Genomic DNA, 7,450 nt, shown 5'->3' on the forward strand with positions numbered 1-7,450 from the left:
TTAACTCGTCGAATTTTTAAACCGCTTCAGTTGCCCTTTACGTGCATGGACGCAAACTGCTTGCCTGCACATTGTTGCACGCTCTACATCAGCTCCCTCCAAGCTCATTGCAACCCCCTTCTTCCAATGATAAACAAATAAATAGAACACTGCAGTAGACTCGGTCACGGGGGGATGTCAAGGGCAGAGCGGTAGATGCGAAACAACAGCACTGGCTCCCGCCCTTACAGCGGAAAGCTTGCATATCCAGCTGGCGTCTCATGTGCGAATAGTTGCAGCTATGTAGTAGAGCTTAGCTCATTAAAAGGGCACAGTGCACTTTTCAGCGGAGCAGATGCGGCTAACGCTTGGATGTTGGTGACGTCAACAATGTTACGCAGCTGTTGCTGGGCTGTGTAAAACGACCACGGCAGTATGTTATTGCCCCTGTATGGGGACGATACAACTGCTCAGAATATTTGTGCGGGGTGGAAGGGGGGCAGGATATATACGCAACGCCTGGCTTTGTTCAGACGAACCTATTGTCGAACCACATATTGTCGCTCCAGGTAACTGAAATGGGCTAACCTGGTTCATATCGCTAGCTTCCTTTTATCTTCTTCCACCCCACTGGCTTCATCAGAAACCCCTCCCCATGTTCTCGATGAGGAGAGCCATACGACGAAGCACTGCTTCAGGTAGAGCATCAAGATCGGTCAGTGTCCGGCAAGTGCAATATAGAGACTCAGAAAGCAGAAACCCATACCATTGTGAGACACTCGGCTCACTAGAGCAATTTTTTCTGCGCACAGCCTATAATTTTTTCCTTTCAAATACACTTATGCAAGGAGCACGTTTTCAATTTCGTTTAATTTCAGTGCCACCCTAAGCTTCAGGGAGTCATGGCACCTTGCCGATCACATACTTGAGTCTTGGCAAGCAAGCTTAACACCCTTATAATGAGGAACAAATAATTATTTGAGACGCATTAGGAGATGGAGGGAGATAAAATTTAGGGGGCACTTTGACTCTCTAAAGTGCGTAGAGGCGAAAGCATTTTCCGCACCACTTTGGCGGCTTCTGTGGCACTGGCGGCGTCACATGTAATTGAGTACTAATTACTAAGTGATGACAAATCACTAATTAATGGTTAATTACTGATTAATGCCTGAATGCTAATTACCTGCTAATTAATGACGCTTAAGCTTCGCCTTTAGGAGTGGAATGCGACGGCGTGTTGTAGCGCTGCCAGGGAGTCCACGGAACGCCACCACCCGTTCGGCGCGATGCCTTGCCGTTTGAACGCAACGCTTTTTGAGGAAAGGAAATGGCACAGTAATTCTCTGTCATCTCGGTGGACACCTGAACCGCACCGTAGAGGAAGGGAGGAAGTGGGAGTGAAAGAAGAAAGACAAAGATGGCCGTAATGAAGAAAATGAAAATTGTATTTGAGGAAAGGAAATTGCGCAGTAACTGTCTCACATATCTCGGTGGACACCCGTCAAAATTCAAAGGGGGGAGGGGTTCACTTTTTTTACCTAAACTGCGGTCACTGATGTGTAGTTAAGATGTTAAGCTTCGCCTCTAAGAGTGGAACGCGACAGCGTCTTGCAACGCTGCCAGGGAGTCCGTAGAACGCCATCGCCCATTCGGTTCTACGCCTGCCTCTCTCGTCGGTAAATTGGTTTTTGAGGAAAGGAAATGTATCTGTCTCTCATTGCTCGCTGGACACCTAAACCTCGCCGGAAGGGAAGGGAGGAAGATGGCAATGAGCGAAGGCATCGTATTCACTAGATGTGCCTTTGTTCATTCCAAACCATCGAGCTGGCTTGGCGTAGTGGATGGCATGCTCGTCTCGCACTCCGAAGACCGGGGTTCGATTCCCGAGCTCGACCAATTTCCTACTCGGTTTTATTTATTTATATGGCCCGACTAGAAAAGTTAATTAGGCTAATTGGGTAATTAAGCAATTAACTAAGCTCAGTCCCACTTACTTGGAGCATCACTACCCTTCAATTGGTCGCATGGTTACTAGCCAAAGTACAATTAGCCCCGTTTGAAATTGGCGCACTGTGACGTCACGACCGTTTCGACCAACTGAAAAGCGTGACATTTCTGTCGGCAACTGCTGCTTACCACGATGAGACATTAAAGGCTTTCGCCTTAAAACAGGCGTTGTGTAATAGATGTTTGTCTATAGTTGGTGACTCAGTTATACAGGCGCGAATCTTTCTTCAACCAGCAACGACGTGACCATAGTTTTATAGTCTCATCTGCAATGCTTAATACTTCGTCTAGAGACAAGCTGTACAAATTCTTGGCGTTGATTAAAGACATTGCCTCATTTTGTGCCGTTTGCTTTTCAATTATATTTATCCTACTATAATATGTGGGGTTCCTGCCGAAGACTACTCGACGGTGTAAAATTTCTTTTTTAGATAACTTTCTAACTCTCTTGTGCGTACTTAAATTTATTTGTGCATTTCTAAGCATTTGTGGGGTATGTTCTGCCGTCAAGCAATGTATATAGTCTTTCTTTGTGCCATTGCACTGCAATTCCTTTTTTTGGATCAGTTTAAAGGAACCTTTCCATGTGGTCATCATAAGCGAACTTCATGTGGCCTTCGAGGCTCACGTGGCACCGTTTGGAGCAACATTCAGTTTTCTGAACTTGTGTGTTCGCATCGCGCGACACCACGCACACGCGCGGCCGACGTATCGTTTGGGCTCCCGCTCACATGGGCCTTGAGGGAAATGAGGCAGCTGACGCCGCCGCCCGCGCGCTCTCTCACCGGACATTCCCCTCCGACCCTGACGATCAGGAACTCGAATTTATTCCAGCTTACACCTTCAAAGACATCGTTTTACGCTATCAATCTGGCCATGGTCTTTATCCCCGCCCGTGTAAAGGTCTGTCAAAGGCGGAGGAGCGGCTTCTGCTCCGCCTGTATACTAATACTTTGCTGTGCCCGGCAGCTCTGAAACACTTCGACCCTTCTTTCTCGGGCAGCTGTCCGCACTGTGCGGAGAAGTCTTCGGACATCTACCACATGGTGTGGGCCTGCCCCTCCAACCCTGCTATCCCCCCTCACCCCAACCCAACCCGGGAGGACTGGGAGGCGACCCTGCTCGGCTGCTCTGACCTGCAGGCCCAACGGGCCTTGGTCGCGCGAGCCTGGGCGGCGGCCGATGCCACTGGGGTCCCGAACTAGGGACCTCCACCTAGTATTTGTAAGGGCTGGCCCCCTCTGGGTCAGCTCATGCATAACCTCCTGTATTATACCTGTACATAAATGTTTTCCACCACCACCACCGGCCGAAGCCTCTGCAACAAAAAAGTTCAACACGTATTACAACAAGTACAACAAGTACTAAAATACAACACGCCAGAGTTCGTCGACCGACGTGTCGTACTCGCCTTTAGTCTTTTTGTCGGCAGAGAAGCGTCCGCGTTGAGGCGTCACCGTCCAACGTTCAAGTGAGTTGAGTTGGTTTCAAGGCAAAACTTTTTCGTAAACACATAAATAGCTCAAAACATAATTGAAACAGTCACTCCCTTGTCGTGCGTACCTATAAAAAATTGGAGTTGTGTTTCCATCTGTCCGTTTTCCACCGACAAAGTTTTCCGAGCAGACGCGAAATGACAGAGACGGCGAGTAGTCTTTGCTGTTAGCGTTTACAGCCCAAAGCCGTCACTGCTCTTCGTCCACAGAAGATTGATGCAGTTCAAAAAGCCTGCAGCCACAGTGCCGGCGCGGCTGGCGAAGAGGTTCGCACGAGTCTATTTCCAACTTATTTTGCTTTCGGTTGTTGCTGCATCCGCAGATTACTCGTGGCTCTCGAAGGATATTGTGTTCGTAGTCATAGAAATAAACCACTAAAGAGAAAATACGTCGCAAAACTGCGTCAAGGGCCAAGCTCGCACAATGGAAGAATGGCGCGAGAACCAACCCTTGCTCAAGCCAGAGAGGAGGATGTCTGTTGTCGCGCTGCCGATGAACTGGGTGCGGGGCTAAGACGGAAAATGGAGTATACATGTTTTTGGTCTGTGTACCTATACCCGGCTTCTGCCGACTTCATTAGGCGCCATTCATCGATTTTTTTATTCAGAGATACCCCGCTTTGCCAAAGGACGTACAAGCAGATGGGGGGGGGGGGGGGGGGTTACAACCTGGACGAAAACATAACAAGTCTTAGCCGCCGCGGTGGCTCAGTGGTTAACGCGCTGGGCTGTTAACCCGAAAGACGCGGGTTCGATCCTTGCAGCGGCGGTCGAATTTGGTTAGAGGCGAAATTATAGGGCCCGCGTACTTTGCGATGTCAGTGCACTTGAAGAACCCCAGGTGGTCGATATTTCCGGAGCCCTTCACTACGGCGTCCCTCATAGCCTGAGTCGCTTTGCGACGCTAAACCCCCCTAAACCATAAAAATAAATCTTCATTAGTACAGCACACTTGGTTATAGGACAATCGGTTCCACTCTGTCATAATTCGTGCAAAAAATGAATAACTTACAGGCTCGTTCCAGTACGGTATTCTCGAATTTTAAGTCATGATCGGTTCATTTACATACCTAGGGCGGTTGTTGAAAATGAGCATCTCTATTATTCCCGCGCATGTTGTTTTAAATTCGAAATAGTAACTTCAAGCGCAATATTATTTGGCGTGAGGAGAGAGCTGCCCATTCCAAATCCCTTTTTTATTTTAATGCAGCTCTCCCCTCGTTGTATGGGCCCAGAACGAACCTTGCTGCTCTATTCTGTATTCTTTCGATCTGTTTATTCAAAGTATTCTCACAGGACTAGGGCATTTACCAGCCCTGGTCCTGTGTGGTTCTCTCTTGTGTGTGCGTCTTTTTTGGCTGGTAAAAAGATTCTTCCATAAGTCTCCAATTTGTCTGTGTCCTCCACAAACTGCAGGATCCCTGTCCGCTACTAGTCAAATTTCACTACTCCACGTGGCTTGTACTCCCACTGGCCTTCTTAAACCCTTGGAATCCTACTGCCGTAGCAGACGATCAGCTGTTGCTTATATTATTTTTGCTTTAGTACTACACCCTCCAGGGCGACACTGCTGGATTCTGTACTTTCAAGAGATCTATGTGGCATGCAAGTGGCTTGTAGCATGACGAATAGGTGTGATTATTACCTAGTGCATTTGCGATGCCACAACGAAATCTGTAGTCAGTTATCGTTTCGTGGAGCAGCTCAATGACCTTAATTTTTAAAGTGGTGAAGTGTTCAGCATTTTGTTTCAAACATCAGCCCAAAGGAAAATCTTTTTATGTTGCATGAAAAGAAAGAAATTGCCAGCACACTGAATTTTGCAAGAATGCCTCATGGACATTACAACACCCTGCCATACTTTCCATCATTTCCAACTGACAATATCCAGAAATCTACAAATACTTCGGTTGACAAATACAACCACCTGGGGTTCTTTTACGTGCACTGACATCGCACAGTACACGATGTCAGTGCACGTAAAAGAACCCCAAGTGGTCGAAATTTCCGGAGCCCTCCACTACGGCGTGTCTCATAGCCTTAGTCGCTTTGGGACGTTAAACCCCATAAGCCAAGCCAACAAGCTGTCATGCAATTTACTGTGCTTAGATGAGTGCATGGCAGCTTGTTTGCTTGGCTTATGGGGTTTAACGTCCCAAAGCGACTAATCTTTGTCTCATCTACCAGTCCAGCTTCATACCGGTCCGGTATCACTGTTATACCGGCGAGACCCGTACGGTTTGATGGCTATACCTGTTCATACCGGTTCGGTATCGATCCCAAACCGGACAGACCGCTCCGGTACGGAGCTCATACCGGACAGTCCATTGCCGGTTCGAAGCTCAAACCGGACAGACCAGTCCGGTACGGATCTCAAACCGGACAGACCAGCCTGTATTCAGAGTTATCTGTCCTGCGTGGTTTTGGTGCTTGGTCTGCAGACTGACTGTTGTAATGTAGCAGATATTTTTTAGGAGGAGGGGGAGGGGGGGCAGCATGCGCATAAGTGCGATAATCAACACATACACGGTTTTGTTGAAAGGGCAAAGAAAAGGGCTAAGCATGAGCTGCGCAGTGGTAAAACATGCAGTTTGTGCATGAAAGACGGGGGCTACACGAAGGTGAATTGCGGGCAACCGCCGTATTGGTTTCCCGTGCAGCACCCTGACAAAGAAACGGCGGGTGTGTGCGGGCAAACGGCTAGTATATGTACTCCAGCAGCCTTCGTAAGTGATGCGCAGATTACTCTGGGTTTCACAGTGCAGAACCGTCATGCGCCATTAGCGAGTTGACGGGTAACACCAGTCGACAGTCCCACGTACATTAGGTTGTACACGGGAAGAGTTGACATTCTCACATTTAGCCTGCCTGCATATCCTACATCAGCGGTAAAAGCGTTAAGCGTACCCAAATAGCAAGAGCTTGCATGTTTCACTCTGATGAAGAGCTGCTCTTTGAACGTAGTAATAAAAAAAGAACCCGCTTCTGAGATTTGTTCGTGCGTCTTTTGCGTTTATCGCATTGCATTTCTTTCTGGTGTGCTATGGTCGCCGTGGATAAAGCTGACAGCATAAGGTTTCTTGCTTTTTCAATGCGCTTCAATTACGCCGGCACTACAAGCGCTTTTGTCGTCTCCATGCAAAATGTGGCACATGAACTTCACTACTGGTTGATGAACATTGCGAGCCTCCGGCGACTGCGCCAGAGGCTCCAAAACGTTTGTTACTGTCGTGTTCATTGCAGCAGCTTTCTAAAACTTCGCTAGCAGTAGTCTCTAGCGACGCATCGATGCAAAAAAGATTATTCTTAGTTTTCGCGCAGGAATTCTTAGCACTTCATCGTCAAGTGATCGCCCATTGATAACACAACTTGTCCAAGCGCTATCGCGAGCGGCCCCACCCTTCACTCTATCAGGAAGACATACTAATCACAAATCGCCCAGAACATTTCTATCGACGAACAAAAAAGGTTAATTCAACGGAGCCGGCCGCTTGGCGTGTTCTCTTAAGGGCGACGCTTCGGGCTAGCTAAAAGATACAGCGCTCGAGAGAACAAAATAAAAACAAAAACTACCTGTAGAAACCTCACACGAGTAACCCGCCTTTGCGCAATTTTTTTTCGAGGTTTTTTCTTTTCTCTCATCACCGCCTTCTCTGCTTTTCCTGGGTCCGGTCGCACCAAAAAACCTGCTCATCCCTGGTTTTTCTGTCGGCCTTTGTTGCTTCCCCTTGGGCTCCTCTGTGTCTGTCCTGTCCCTCCCAGTCCCTTTCCCCTAAACGGCGCGGAGGCGCTCACTCTACAACCCACGACCGAACATTTTAAGCCGCCCTCCCGACCACGCTCGCCGCGACGCTTCATGCAGAAGTGCTCCTCGGCCTTTCTGGTGTTGCGTTGGGACAGGTTTTTCTTGTCTCCTGCGGTTAGGTGTAGTGTGAGGCGGTGAAGGAAGCTGCGAAAACACGCTGGCAC

Source organism: Amblyomma mixtum, chromosome 9 (genome assembly GCF_055824585.1).
Source record: "Amblyomma mixtum isolate Tamu chromosome 9, ASM5582458v1, whole genome shotgun sequence".
NCBI lineage: Eukaryota > Metazoa > Arthropoda > Arachnida > Ixodida > Ixodidae > Amblyomma > Amblyomma mixtum.